This window comes from Pongo abelii, chromosome 8, assembly GCF_028885655.2.
Source record: "Pongo abelii isolate AG06213 chromosome 8, NHGRI_mPonAbe1-v2.0_pri, whole genome shotgun sequence".
Lineage (NCBI taxonomy): Eukaryota > Metazoa > Chordata > Mammalia > Primates > Hominidae > Pongo > Pongo abelii.
In genome coordinates, this window is record NC_071993.2 from 16,835,790 (window position 1) to 16,850,370 (window position 14,581).

Consider the following 14,581-nt stretch of genomic DNA (forward strand, 5'->3'; position numbering starts at 1 on the left):
TAATATTAGAAGTTGAAGAAGTAGCTACATTTGAGCAGAGAGGAAGGCCTGCCTAATGACTGAAAGGAGACCAGAGGAAACTCTGAACCTCCAGTGGTATTCTATTTCTTCACCTGAATAGTTGTCGTGAGTTTTTGCATGTTGATCATTCACTGAACTATAAGCTTATGTTATATGCGCTTTTCTGTACATGTACAATGCTTTAATAAATATAGCAGAGATGGGAGGAGAGAGAATATGAATAAATAAAAATAACTAATCCTATGTACATCCTAGTAGAGAAAGCAAGTCATCATTAAGTAGGAAACTCAAGTTAGCCCCGAGTGTCACATTAAGGAAATTCAATGCCCAAAGACAGTATCTATAAGGTTCCAGTAAAAGAAAAGGTGACTCCAGATTTTTATACCCAGACAAATTATCTATTAAATGAGAAAGGAACAGATACTCTGAAGTGTTAGGGTCTGAATGTTTCTGTTCCCTCTACAATTCAAGTTCAAACTTAATTATCAGTGAAAGCATCTTGAGAGGAGGGGCCTTCATGATGTTTATAAGCACACCTAAATCCTTGTGAAAGAGATTTGGTGCGCTTATAAAAGGGCTTGAGAAGGGAAGTTCCTTTCTCTTGCCTTTCTGCCTTCTGTCACGGGAGGACACAGCATTTCTCTTCTCCAGAGGATGCAGTGTCACCAGATGGAATGCAGCCCTTGCCAGACAACTGAACCTGTCGGCTCCTTGATCTCAGGCTTCCCAGCCCCCAGAATGGTAAGAAATAAAGTTCTATTATTTATAAATTACTCAGTCTCAAGTATTTTGTGAAAGCAGCACAAAATGGACTAAGACATCAAGTATGCAGGAACACAGGACATATAACATAAACCATATTTGAAAAAAACAAAAATAAAATTCTTGGCAATTACATCTAGCCAGATAAGCAACCAATAAAAAAGGTATCAAAACGATTTTGAAAATTACAGTTTAAAAATACAGTTACATATGTACAAAACATACACAGAATGCAGATACATACGCACATATATATGTGTATATACATATAAAACTTCTCAATATTGTCAATAATTGTTATTTTTACTTTACAGTAATATTTTAGGAAGTAATAGCTTAATATTCTTGGACTCACATAGTAAAAGTTCAGTAATTACTTCATCTGATTTTCCTTTCTTAGATTCAAATTTACATTTAAAAATATTATGTTTCTTCATTTGTGAATATAGTTACCCACTTCTTGACCTACCTTTCTGTCTATCTTAGGAACGTATCTTTTTTTTTTTTTTTTTTTTTTTTTGAGACAGAGTCTTGTTCTGTCACCAGGCTAGAGTGCAGTGGCGCAATCTCGGCTCACTACAACCTCCGCCTCCCAGGTTCAAGTGATTCTTCTACCTCAGCCTCCTGAGTAGCTGGATTACAGGCGCCCACCACCACGCCCAGCTAATTTTTGTATTTTTAGTAGAGACGGGGTTTTACCAACTTGGCCAGGATGGTCCTGATCTCTTGACCTCGTGATCCGCCCATCTCGGCCTCCCAAAGTGCTGGGATTACAGGCGTGAGCCACCGCGCCCGGCCAGGAACGTATCTTGAATGATAGTCACCAAAACATACTTCTGATTATTTCAAGGTGGTGGGAATTTGACTGAAATGTTTTTAGCTTTCTGGATGTTTCAGTTGGTTGAAAAAATGAATATAAATTATTTTTATGATAGCAATACCATCTTTTTTCTCATATTGAATTAGTTACCAAAAAAATGGCCTGGCTGCCTTCTGCCCACCACTCTCCTACTCTACCTCCCCTCCCAAAATTTGTAGCATTTAATGTACCTAAAAAAATGGACCTCTTTATTTACTATCTGTAGGCACTGGATGAAGTGAGCCAGTAGGTTCAAGGAACAAAACAAAATCCACCATGCAGAAGGGCGTTGCATATGGTTTGACTGTTTTATAAACAAGACGACAGATTCTGATGACTAAACTTGTTTTCTCATTATCAAAAGCAACACTCCAAACTCCAGAACATTTGCTTTAACAACTTACCTGGAGTTAATGAGGCAAGAGCTTCAAGGAACTAATTAATGTGCATTCCTCACAACACAGGCTGCCAGTTGGTGGTTTTTGCCAAGATGCCTACCACAAGGGAACAGGATGTGGCCTCCCATCTTACCTACAGTGACAGGAGTCATTGACTTCAGGGTGGACTCACCTGGGCGGAAAGAGTGACGATGTTCCGCCTGGCTGCATCTTTTCTTATAATTTCACAGAGGAGATAACTTGATTGGAGGCAAATGGATACAAATCCTCCCAAAGCACCCAATTCAACTTTTATATCAAACTTAAAAACAAACATTCTACCTTTTCTGAGATAAATACGTGTTTCTGGCAAATTCACGATCACAATGAAGGCCAATTAAAGTTCAAACAGAAGCTGGCAGGAATTTCATTTCCCTCAGAAACAGCAGAAGGCTGTTCAATCGTGGACTGCCGCTACCAATATGCAAGTATTACTGATCATTTAGGTAATAACGGGGCTGGAACTTCAAAGTCTGTGTCTCTAAAAATATACAAAATGTCCAACTCGGGCCACTGTTTTTGGCACAAGTTATGGGAGACTCTTAGGGAGAACATTTCGCATTTTTCACTCCGGATCCATACTGTGAACCAGGCCCTGAAATTTCCAGTGATGACATGAGTAAACAGTAACAGTAAAGTGATAAAATAAGAAGATTTTTAAAACAGCATTCAAGACACCACTAGCCAAACGGCGTCGTGCTAATGACTTCTACTTTTAGATGACAAGTCGTGCTATTTAGACAACCAAATTTCATTGCAGACAGCCTTCAGGAACAGGTACCAAGGCAACCATACTGCTGCCAGGCTGTGGGTAGCCGTGGGGGACTAGAGGAGGGAGAACACACGGATGAAGATCCAAAACACCACCACAAACTTAAAAAAAAAATCTACAGAAAAACTAAAAACTGGACTTCATTCAACATCCATCTGGCATCTCGGAGAGAGAAAGAAATCACTTAGGGCTCCCTGTCTTCAACAAATTGTATCTTTCAAAACTGCAAGTAAGGCAGATTCCAACCCTCTGAATGAGACTATTTGCAAGAGATTTGGGTGGTTGACATTTTAGTGTTATTTCTGGACCTGACATCTTTGGTTGATTACTTGGGTATAAAATAATGAGCGAGTGGCCCCTGTCATTTACTCCGGTTAGAACAGCGAAAAGCATGCCATTGCTGCTCTCAAAATACGTCATAAAAGACTCACATTTCAAAATAGTTTGGTGTCAAAAGCTATTAATCATAATATCAATATATAGAATGAGGGAGGAGAGCAAAATAAACTTCATTTCTCCCCAATATGAAGAATAAAAGTCAGTCACATATACACCTACACCCTTCATCATACCCAGACCCAAATCCCCGTGGAATCAGGATCAGGAAGTAAGGCAGAACCCTGCAGACCAGCCAGCTCATCCAGAAGATGACAGGTGGGCCCATCGTGAAGCAGGGGAAAGAAACCATTTTCACAAACACAACGGAACTATGAGGTTCATAGGTGTGTTACTATGTGTGGGAGGTGGGGTGACGGCTCCCCAAATATATTTCTGTCCCAATCCCTGGAACCTGTGCATGTCAGCTTATGAGGCAAAAGGGACTTTGCCGAAGTGAATAAGTGAAGGATCTTGAGTTGGGGAGCTTATCTGGGTGGCCCTGATATAATTACAGTGGTGCTTATAAGAGGGATGGGAGAAGAATCAGAGTGAGAGGAGAATGCAATGTGATGACAGTAGCAGAGAATGATGTGGTAGGTTCTGAGGATGAACGAAGGGGCTGTAAGCCAAGGAATGCAGGCACTCACTAGAAGCTGAGAAAGGCAAGGAGCCATTCTCCTCTAGAGCCTCCTGAAGGAAGTGACTTGGGTGACATGTGGAGTCTAATTCAGTGAAACAGATCTCAGACTTCCGCCCTCCAGAAGCGTAAGAGAATAAATTGGTGCTGTTTTCAGCCACTGTTTGTGCTCATTGTTTATAGCAGCAACAGGAAACTAAGGCACTATGCAAACATATGCCATGTATTTATCTCCATTAGCACTTTCAGCTATTCTGCAACTTATTTTTCTAGGCCTCAAAATACTATTCATAAAGCAGCTATGGAAGCTTTTGCCTCCTGTTACACAAAGTGAGAGTAGAATAATCTACTTTTGTCTTGGCACAGAAAATCTGCAATGAAATGCAACACGTTTTAATTCTTACAGAAAGCTATGAAACATTATTAGCAATATTGCAAAAACAAAAATACACTTCCAATTCAGACCCACAAAATGAGCACTCTTCGATTATAATTCTATTCACCTCCCTGTGTGTACCATGCCATTGGTTTTCTTCTGGGTGTGGCAGGAAGTTTCAGTGAAAGAGAAAGAAAAATTAACAGATAAGCCCAAGTACCTGGCCACTCAGGCTGAACTTTTCAAAGGGAGTGGTAGGGTAACTGAAGGCTAGACAGTCAAGGAAGGCTAACTGTAGGCTAGATGGCCAAGGAAGGCCAAGGAAGGTGGTCAGTGATCTGCCCGCCCCCCTCTTCCCTACTCCTTATAACCACAAAGGCATGAAAAGATATGGAGACCTCTGAAGCAGTCAAAACATAAAGATACTATCACTCTCAGAAGGCTCTGCACTAGGATTCAGACGAATTAGGGGTTTATTTTTCTTTTTTATGGCATGGATATCACTGTTTATGTCAAAGATTGTTTGCAAAAACAGCTGCGATCATCCCTCCCTCTCCCCTGTACCTTCCATGCCCTTGGTGTTTCCTTGTACACTGGCTCTGGGCCTAATCATGTGAATTGCTTTGGTCAATAGAGAGAGCATTAGCAAATGTGAATGAAACAGACTTGGAAAGTGCTTGTGTACCTGGGCTTATGTCTTAGTCCATTTTTGTGTTGCTATAATGGAATACTTGAGGCTGGGTAATTTATAAAGAAAAGTGGTTTATTTGGCTCCTGGTTCCACAGGCTGCTCAAGAAGCATGGCGCCAGCATCTGCTTCTCGTGAGGGCTCCAGGAAGCTTCCGCTCAAGGCAGAAGGGGAACGGGAGCTGTTGTGTATAGATGACACGGAGAGGATGGAGGGATAGAGGGAAGGGAGGTGCCAGGCTCTTTTTAAGAATCAGCTCTCCTGGGGACTCATAAAGCAAGACCTCACTGATTACCATGGGGACACACCAAGCCATTCAAGAGGGATCCGCCCCAATGTCCCAAAGACCTCCCACCAGGCCCAACCTCCAGCACTGGGGATCAAATTTCAACATCAGATTTGGAGGGGACAAACATTCAAACTGTATCAACTTGCACCTAATGCATGTGAGCTGTACCTTGTACTGTCTCTGGAAGAGACCACCATGTGAACAATCCCAAGTTAGCACATCAGAAGGCATGAGAAGCCACCCGGAAGAGAAACGCAGTGCCTTGGACAACAGTCTGCCAACCATCACACATGAGTGAGACCATCCTAGGGTACCCTATTAGCCAACCCCCCAGCTGACCCCACATTCAGGAGAGAGCCCAGTAAATATAATCTTAGACAGTTCAAACAAAATTGCAAGATGGTTTTGTTTTAATCCACTAGGCTTGGGGTTATTTTGTTGTGCAGCAAAAGGTTACTTGTATAATCTATAAAGCTAACACCAACACACTGGAGAAATAATAAAAAATAAAAAACAAATAGAAAAATAAAATCACTGAGAATCTCAACATACAGAGACAGTAACCAATAACTTTTTCATTTATTTATGCAGCTATGTGAATATTCTCTGTAACTGGAATCACACTGTAAAGCAATGTTGTTTTGTTTTTTTCAGTGAGACTGAGTTTCACTCTGTCGCCCAGACTGGAATGCAATGGGGTGATCTTGGCTCACTACGACCTCCGTCTCCTGGGTTCAAACGATTCTCGTGCCTCAGTCTCCCAAGTAGCTGGGATTATAAGTGCCCGCCACCATGCCCAGCTTATTTTTGTATTTTTAGTAGAGACGGGGTTTCACCACGTTGGCCAAGCTGGTCTAGAACTCCTAATCCACCCGCCTTAGACTCCCAAAGTGCTGGGTTACAGGCATAAGCCATGGCACCCGGCCTTGTAAATGCAATCTTATATAATGTGTTATTGTAAGTATTCTCATGTCATTTTATGTTCCATCATCTACTAGTTAATTTAACCATTTTTATATCAAGGTGGCCTCAAAGCTTCTACTGTTAAAAATACTGTGGCAAATGAAACCCCGTCTCTACTAAAAAATACAAAATATCAGCCAGGCATGGGGGCGGGCACCTGTAGTCCCAGCTACTCGGGAGGCTGAGGCAGGAGAATGGCGTGAACCTGGGAGGCGGAGGTTGCAGTGAGCTGAGATAGCACCACTGCACTCCAGCCTGGGCAAAAGAGCGAGACACCGTCTCAAAACAAAAACAAAAACAACAACAACAAAATACTGCGGCAAAAAACATATTTATACTAATCTTTTCTGAGTTCCTGATTATTTCTTGATGATAGAATTCCAAGGGAGCTTACTGCAACAAAAGGCTGGAAGCTTTTACAGTGCCTGGCATATACTCCAAAAATGCGTCTAGAATTAACAGGCTAATTTACAATCCAACAGCAATGCACGAAAATGTCTATTTCACCAAACCTTTACTATCACTTTGCATTATCATTTTCTAAAATCTTTGTTAATCGATATTCTAAAAAATAGTAACTTGTTTTAATCTGCATTTCATTGATTGCTACTAAGGCTGACCAGTTTTTTATAGGCTTTGTCATTGATCTTCTCTTGTGAAATATCCGTTCTTACTCATTTTTCTTCTACTGAGGTATAAAAAGTAGCTTTCTGCCATTTATCTCCAACACTTTTGAGAGTGGTTAAGATAAGCTGATATTGCAGGGACAGGGCAGAGATATTTAATCCCAGGTCCCATGGTCAAGTATATACAATTTTTCCTAAACAGAATCTATGGCTTTCATTGACTTTCTTAAGGGGCCGATGGACTTATAAACTCTGAGAACCAACTGGGCTAAATGAGGAAGTACAGTATCAGTAGCTTCCACCAAACTGATGCCTCAGTATTACCCAACTAGTCACAGAAGACCTAACTGAATGAAAGGCAGAGGAGTTCTGATGAGTGCTCATGGAAAATACACAAAGGGACAGAGACTATAGCCTAATTACAGTTTAAATTTATATTCAAGTCATGATATGTAATATATACCACTGCTTTGCGTTTTCTTACCATTGTTGATTCTGCTATGTGCCAGCTAAAGTCTCACCTCTACTTGCTGTGGACTGAGTATTTATGACCCCTCCAAATCCATATGTTAAAGCCCTAAGTGCTAATGGGATGGTACTTGGAAGTCGGGTCCTTGGAAGAGAATTAGGTCATGATGGTGGAGCCCTATAAATAGGATTAGCACTCTTATAAGAACAGACACAAGAAAAATGATCTCTCTGCCATGTGATGATACAGAAAGGATGTGTCACCTGGGACCAGAAAGAGAGCCCTTGCCAGGAACTGAATTAGCCAGCGCTTTGATCTCGGATTTCACAGCCCACAGAACCATGAGAAATAAATTTCTGCTGTCTAAGTCACCCAGTCTATGGTATTTTTGTTATAGCAGCCCAAGCGGACTAAGATACTGCTGAAGCTTTTTTAGACTATCTCAAGCCATGATGATTTCTGCCCAGGCTACAATTCTACTGCAGTGATACTTGGTGTTCTAATTTAACAGGTTAACTATTCTTCAGGTTTCACTAGGTTAATAGCTCTGTTAGAAACAGAAGTGGGTCATACCTTTTGTGCCTTTCAGAAAGGCTTACAAAGATATTAGATAAGAATTTAATAAATATTTCATAGGTTATTAACCACTTCTGCAGAAGTGGTTAAAAGCTCTTGGTTAACTTCCAAGGTTGAAAGCATGGATGGAGTTTGATAAAGTCTACCTGCAAGGCTTTGACAGGTTACTCTAAGCTTAAGGTTCCTCATCTATAAAATGGGAAAAAAGTAACTCCACCTCATAGAAATATCTTATTTAAGATGACCTATCTTAGGGAAGATAAGCACTCATAAATGGACTATTAGTATCATCAGCCATCATCATCACTAGGCAAATACTTTCACCTATATTCATTTCTAAAAACTGGTCAATTTAAGGCACTGAAATGCAAAGTTATATAAACCTTATTAAAATAGAAAACCCGGCTGGGCATGGTGGCTCATGCCTGTAATCCCAGCACTTTGGGAGGCCGAGGTGGATGGATCACCTGAGGTCAGGAGTTCAACACCAGTCTGGCCAACATGGTGAAACCCCATCTCTACTAAAATACAAAAAAAAAAAAAAATGAGCCAAGCACGGTGGCAGGTGCCTGTAATCCCAGCTACTCAGGAGGCTGAGGCAGGAGAGTTGCCTGAACCCAGGAGGCAGAGGGTGCAGTGAAGTGACATCACACCATTGCACTCCAGCTTGGGTGACAGAGTGAGACTCTGTCTCAAAACAAACAAATAAAAACAGAAAACCCAATGTTATTCAAAGTGGTGTTTGCTACAGTTCAAGTAGTGATCAGTGAAAACTCTCATAGTCTGAAGCAACAGAAAGCTGTGATAAATTAGGGTTCAAAGAACTGTTATAAAGTCTGTAACACAGACCCAAAAATTTTTGTGAAAGAAGTAGGTGAACAGCTAAAGTAAAAAACGTATATATACTGAGCATGCAGAAATTCTAGAATATCTATTAAAAGCTTGAATGAACTTGAATGAGAAGAACAAGCTGAATCTTTTGGTCACTGTCCTAGGAACACAGCAAGTTGAGAAATAACAGTCTCCAAGATGTTATAAAGTTGGGCAACTAACTTTTCTGCATTCTCTTATAGCAAATTACAGCTGGCAAAGTCTTTTAGATAGCAATTGCTTTCAATTCGGTCAACCAAAATGACCAAACAATGAACCTTTAACACTAACCATTGATCTTGCTAATTGCGTCTGCCACTATATCAGCCTCTTTTGTTCCCCATCAGCCCTCTTCCAACACGATTCCAATTGCTAAATTGTCGGAACACACAAAGTGACAGATTTAGTGTTTCATTGGCAATTTATATACCTGACTGCAACACTGTTGTAGTGAATCATGATTTATTTGTCTCACAATGCAGCACATAACCTTTTAAATGCAAGGGGGAAGAAAGCCAACACCTCTTTAAAGTTTAATATGTGACCATCTACCACTACATCCTATGATCTGAGAGAGCAGATCAAATGAGTGATGTATTGCTTTTCCCTTTCAATAGCTGTAACTTCCTACACTACGCATTCATGCATCCTGTGCTCACACACTCTTATTTGCATGTGATTCAGAGGGAAATCTGGTAGATATACATGAATGACATCTGTATCAGTCAGTGGATGGAACCTAGAATAAGGGGTTACAATGATGAATATTTGGGGTGGGAATTCTGTGCTAAAGGGCACATGCGTGGATATGGGGGCATCTTAAAACTCTCCAAATTAGATGTAAAATTTCATATGTGAAAATATACATTGGGGGGGTCACCTCCATAGGTTTCACTTGTTTCTCAAAGATTTCTGAAAAGATTAAAAACAATCGTTTAAGGAAACTTGACTTATTGTTGCAATAATGAAAAAGGATGATGACATGAATAAGCAGGTGAACAATGAAACAGTATCACAGGATATCAAGTTTTACACCAAGGCTTAGAAGCAAAAAGTAAGAAACAAGAGAAATGGTTGGTGTTATGGGCTGAATTCCATCCTAACCCTCAATATCTCGGAATGTGACTGTATTTAGAAATGGTGACTTTACAGAGATTATTTAGTTAAAATGAGGTCATATGACTGGATCCTAATCCAATATGACTGGTGTCCTTATAAGAAGGGCAAAGCTGAACACAGACAGGTACTGAGGGAAGGCACAGTGAAGACACAGGGAGAAAATGGCCACCCACAAGCCAAGGAGAGAGGTCTAGAAAAGATTGTTCCCTTAAGCCCTCAGAAGAAACCAATTCTGTTATTTTGACATTAGACTTCCAATCTCCACGAACGCAAGAAAATTTATTTCTGTTGCTTAAGTTACCCAGTCTTTGGCACTTTGTTATGGCAGACCCAGCAAACTAATACAGTTGGTCTTGGCTATAACAGTGCATTAACAGACAAGTTAAAAAGCAACAAAGACCAAGAAATTCCTCTAGGGGTTAAAAACTTGATACTACCAAGAATAAAGATGAAAATGGTCTTAAAGAACACGTGTACATAACATGAAGACTGATATGCATCCTAATACTGCTATGTTTGCTATGGAATCCAGCCAGTGAATGCAGGGTTGAGGGGATGACCTGAGCAAAAATAACCTCTGGAGGTTGTGTAAATGGGTAAGAAAAGAGCAGAGAAATAATTATACCTTTCCACACTAGCAGTTATCAAAAATTAATCCAGACTTTTGCTTCTGGCATTCTGAAGTAACTGGACAAAATGTATAATAGATGCTTCTAGATATTGGGCAATGTATTAGTCCATTCTCACGCTGCTAATAAAGACATACCCAAGACTGGATAATTTATCAACGAAAGAGGTTTAATTGACTCACAGTTCAGCATGGCTGGGGAGGCCTCAGGAAACTTACAATCATGGCAGAGGGGAAGCAAACATGTCCTTCTTCACATAGCGGCAGCAAGGAGAGGTGCCAAGCAAAAGGGGAAAAAGCCCTTTATAAAACCATCAGAGCATGTAAGAACTCACTATCACAAGAACAGCAGCATGGACTAACAGCCCCTATGATTCAACTGTCTCCCACTGGGTCCCTCCCACATGTGGAGATTATGGAAACTACAATTCAAGATGAGATTTGCTTGGGGGCACAGCCAAACCATATCAGGAAACAAGCAGCACAGGACTATGATGCATGAGGGAAGGGAAATGAGTAAAGAAACCTCCACAATCACTCTGGTTTTCTCTGAGAAGCATTTCCAGACAGCTGTGCAAGAGTGGATCAAACAATACAGTGGCGATGCTGAATTCAAAGGACAGAAATCAGAGTTTGACGCTACTCAATGAGCTGGAATTTGTGGGGCAAGGGAGCAGGAAAGAAGGAGCTATGAAGAAAAAGAGGCCCAGAAAGCTGCACAGGAATTCCCATGAATCTTTGCCAAAATATTAACTGCAATGTTCAGGACAAGACTCCTCAAGGCTGGGAAAGAAAAAACAAAAACTACCAGGGAAAGACCAACTACAAGGAAGATATAAATACCAGGGAAAGACTAATTACAAGGAAGATATAAGCTAAACAATAACTGGAGTTTTCACAGAACTAGAAAACACTCACACTCTGATCAGTGAGAGAGTAACGATGTTACTAAGCACCCTGGTCATGAGGTAGTAATCCCAGAAGTCTTAAGATTAGGGTTAATCTAGCCCAGGAGTAAAGACTAGTAAGGACCAAGTCTAACAGGCATTAAAAACCAGCCCTGAAAGAATCAAGCTAACAAAAAATTAACGACCTGCTAGAATGAAACCCAACAGACCATAAAAAAAGACAAAAAGAATTCATACAACCAAAAATTTACTATTCTTAATGTCTATGATACAGTAAAAACCAAAAACCAAAAAACAAAAAAACCCACAAAAAACTAGACATGCAGAGTAAGAGGAAAAAAGTGGTTTATAAACAAAAGAAAAATCCGTCAATGCAAACAGAATCAGAAATTACATTACCAGATAAAAATGTTAAAACAGCAATTTAAAATATGTGCAAAGATTTAAAGAAAAACATGAACATAATAAGGAAATAAATAGTATCTAAGTTGAGAAATGAAATTATAAGAAGAGCTATACCTTGGATACACTTGAAAGTGAAAAATGCAACATCTGAAACAATAAATCTTACTGAATATGCTTATCAGGAGATTAGACACTACAGAACAAAAAAAATCACTGAACTTAAAGACAGCGCAAAAGAAACTATCCAAACTGAAGCCAAAAGGGGGATGGCAGGTGGGGGTAGGGGGAAGATACTGAAAAGAAACAAAACAAGATAAAAAGTTTTGTATAAGTGACCTGTGGAAGATATCAAGTGATCTAACATAAGAGTAATGTAAGTTCTATGAGATGAGAGAGAGACAGGAAATCAATCAATCAATTAAAAAAAAGGCTGAAAATTACCAAGCTACCAACCAATCAATTTTTAAAAATAGCTGAAAATTTATCAAATTTTATGAACACTATAAACCCATATGTCAGACAAGCTCCATAAAACTGTCAAAAAGAAATAAAGAACATGTTACATATGAAACTGCTAAAACCCAATGATAAACAGAAAATTTTACAAGAGGCCACAGAAAAATAGACACAGAGAACAAAGTAAGAATGACACTAAAACAATGCAAACCAGACAAGAAAACACCCTTGAAGCAAGGTAGAAGTAAAAAAAAAATAAAAACCTGTCAACCTAAAACTTCTCATCCTGAAAAAAAATTCCTCCAAAAACTGAAAACAAAATAAAAATATTTCAGATAAACAAAAGCTAATTAATGACCAAAAAGAACTGTACTACAATAAATACAAAAGAAAAAATTCTTCAGGATAATGATAATGATACCAGATGGAAGCGCCTATCTACATCAAGGAAAGAAGAGTGTCAGAAATGGTAAATAGAGAGGGTGCAGTCAATGCAAAAAACTTTTTCCTCCTCTCTAAAGTTATTTAAGATAACTAACTTAAGGAAAAAAAATATATATTATTGGGAGTTATATCAACTAATGTAACCTAACATTTATGGAACACTGATAGGGCACATAAAATTTTTAAGTGTGCTTGTAAAATTCCCCAACTGGAGAATATGCAGGCCCATAAAACAAGTCAACAAATTGTGAAGGATTAGAATTATATAGATTATGAATTTTGATCAGGACACAATTTAAATTAGAAATCAGTAACAAAATGTTTCCGATATCTCCAAATACTTGAAAACAAACAAATTCTCTATTTCTCAATAACAGGCCATGGGTCTTACAAAAAAAAAAATTTGAAACTGAATGATAATGAAATTACAGAATGTGTAAGATGCTGCTAAAACAATGGAGAAAAATTTCTAACTTGAAATGCTTATATTAAAAAAGAAGAGGCCAGGTGCGGTGGCTCATGCCTGTAATCCCAGCACTTTGGGAGGCTGAGGCAGGTGGATCACGAGGTCAGGAGATCAAGACCATCCTGGCTAACATGGTGAAACCTCATCTCTACTAAAAAAAATACAAAAAATTGACCGGGCGCAGTGGCGGGTGCCTATAGTCCCAGCTACTTGGGAGGCTGAGGCAGGAGAATGGCATGAACTCGAGAGGCGGAGCTTGCAGTGAGCCGAGATAGCGCCACTGCACTCCAGCCTGGGTGACAGAGCGAGACTCCATCTCATAAAAAAGAAAAAAAGAAAAAAAGAAGAAAAACAAAAAACCAACCATTTAAGCTTTCAGCTAAACAAGCTAGAAAAATCAAAGCCAGCTGCACTCAGAATGTGAAGAAGAAAAGCAAATCATTGAAATACAAAACAAAGAATAAAATAACTCAGTGAAACTACAACTGGCTATTTGGACCAATCAATCAAAGGGGGGAAAAATGGAAAACACAAATTAACAAATAAAAATGGGGACAACACAGACTAACTCAGAAGAAATGAACTTTAAAAAAAAATTATTTTAAGTTCTGGGATACCTGTGCAGAACTTGCAGGTTTGTTACATACATATACATGTAGCATGGTGGCTTGCTGCACCTATCAAACCATCAACTAGGTTTTCAGCTGCACATGCATTAGGTTTTTGTCCTAATGCTCTCCCTCTCCTTGCCCCCAACCCCTCAACGGACCCCGGTGTGTGATGTTCCCCTCCCTGTTGCCGTGTGTTCTCATCATTCAACTCCAACTTATGAGTGAGAACGTGTGGTGTTTGGTTTTCTGTTCCTGTGTTAGGCTACTGAGAATGATGGCTTCCAGCTTCATCCATGTCTCTGCAAAGGACATGAACTTATTTTTTATGGCTGCATAGTATTCCATGGTGTATATAGACCACATTTTCTTTATCCAGTCTATTATTGATGGGCATTTGGGTTGGTTCTAAGTCTTTGCTGTTGTAAATAGTGCTGCAATAAGCATACATGCACATGTGTCTTCATAGTAGAACGATTTATAATCCTTTGGGTATATACCCAGTAATGGGATTGCTGGGTCAAATGGTATTTCTGGTTCTAGATACTTGAGGAATCGCCACACTGTCTTCCAGAATGGTTGAACTAATTTACACTCCCACCAAGAGTGTAAAAGTGTTCCTATTTCTCTACATCCTCTCCAGCATCTGTTGTTTCCTGACTTTTTAATAATCACCATTCTAACTGGCGTGAGATGGTATCTCATTGTGGTTTTGATTTGCAAGAAATGTACATTTTCTTTCTTTCTTTCTTTCTTTTGAGATGGAGTTTCACTTTTGTTGCCCAGGCTGGAGTGCAATGGGTTGATCTCAGCTCACTCCACTT

The 14,581-nt window shown here is 39.6% G+C and overlaps 1 protein-coding gene across 2 annotated transcripts in view; it reads right to left on the reverse strand.

The window, feature by feature from the left end:
- Positions 1-14,581, reverse strand: part of RSU1 (Ras suppressor protein 1) — a 221,536-nt gene that overhangs the window by 129,121 nt on the left and 77,834 nt on the right.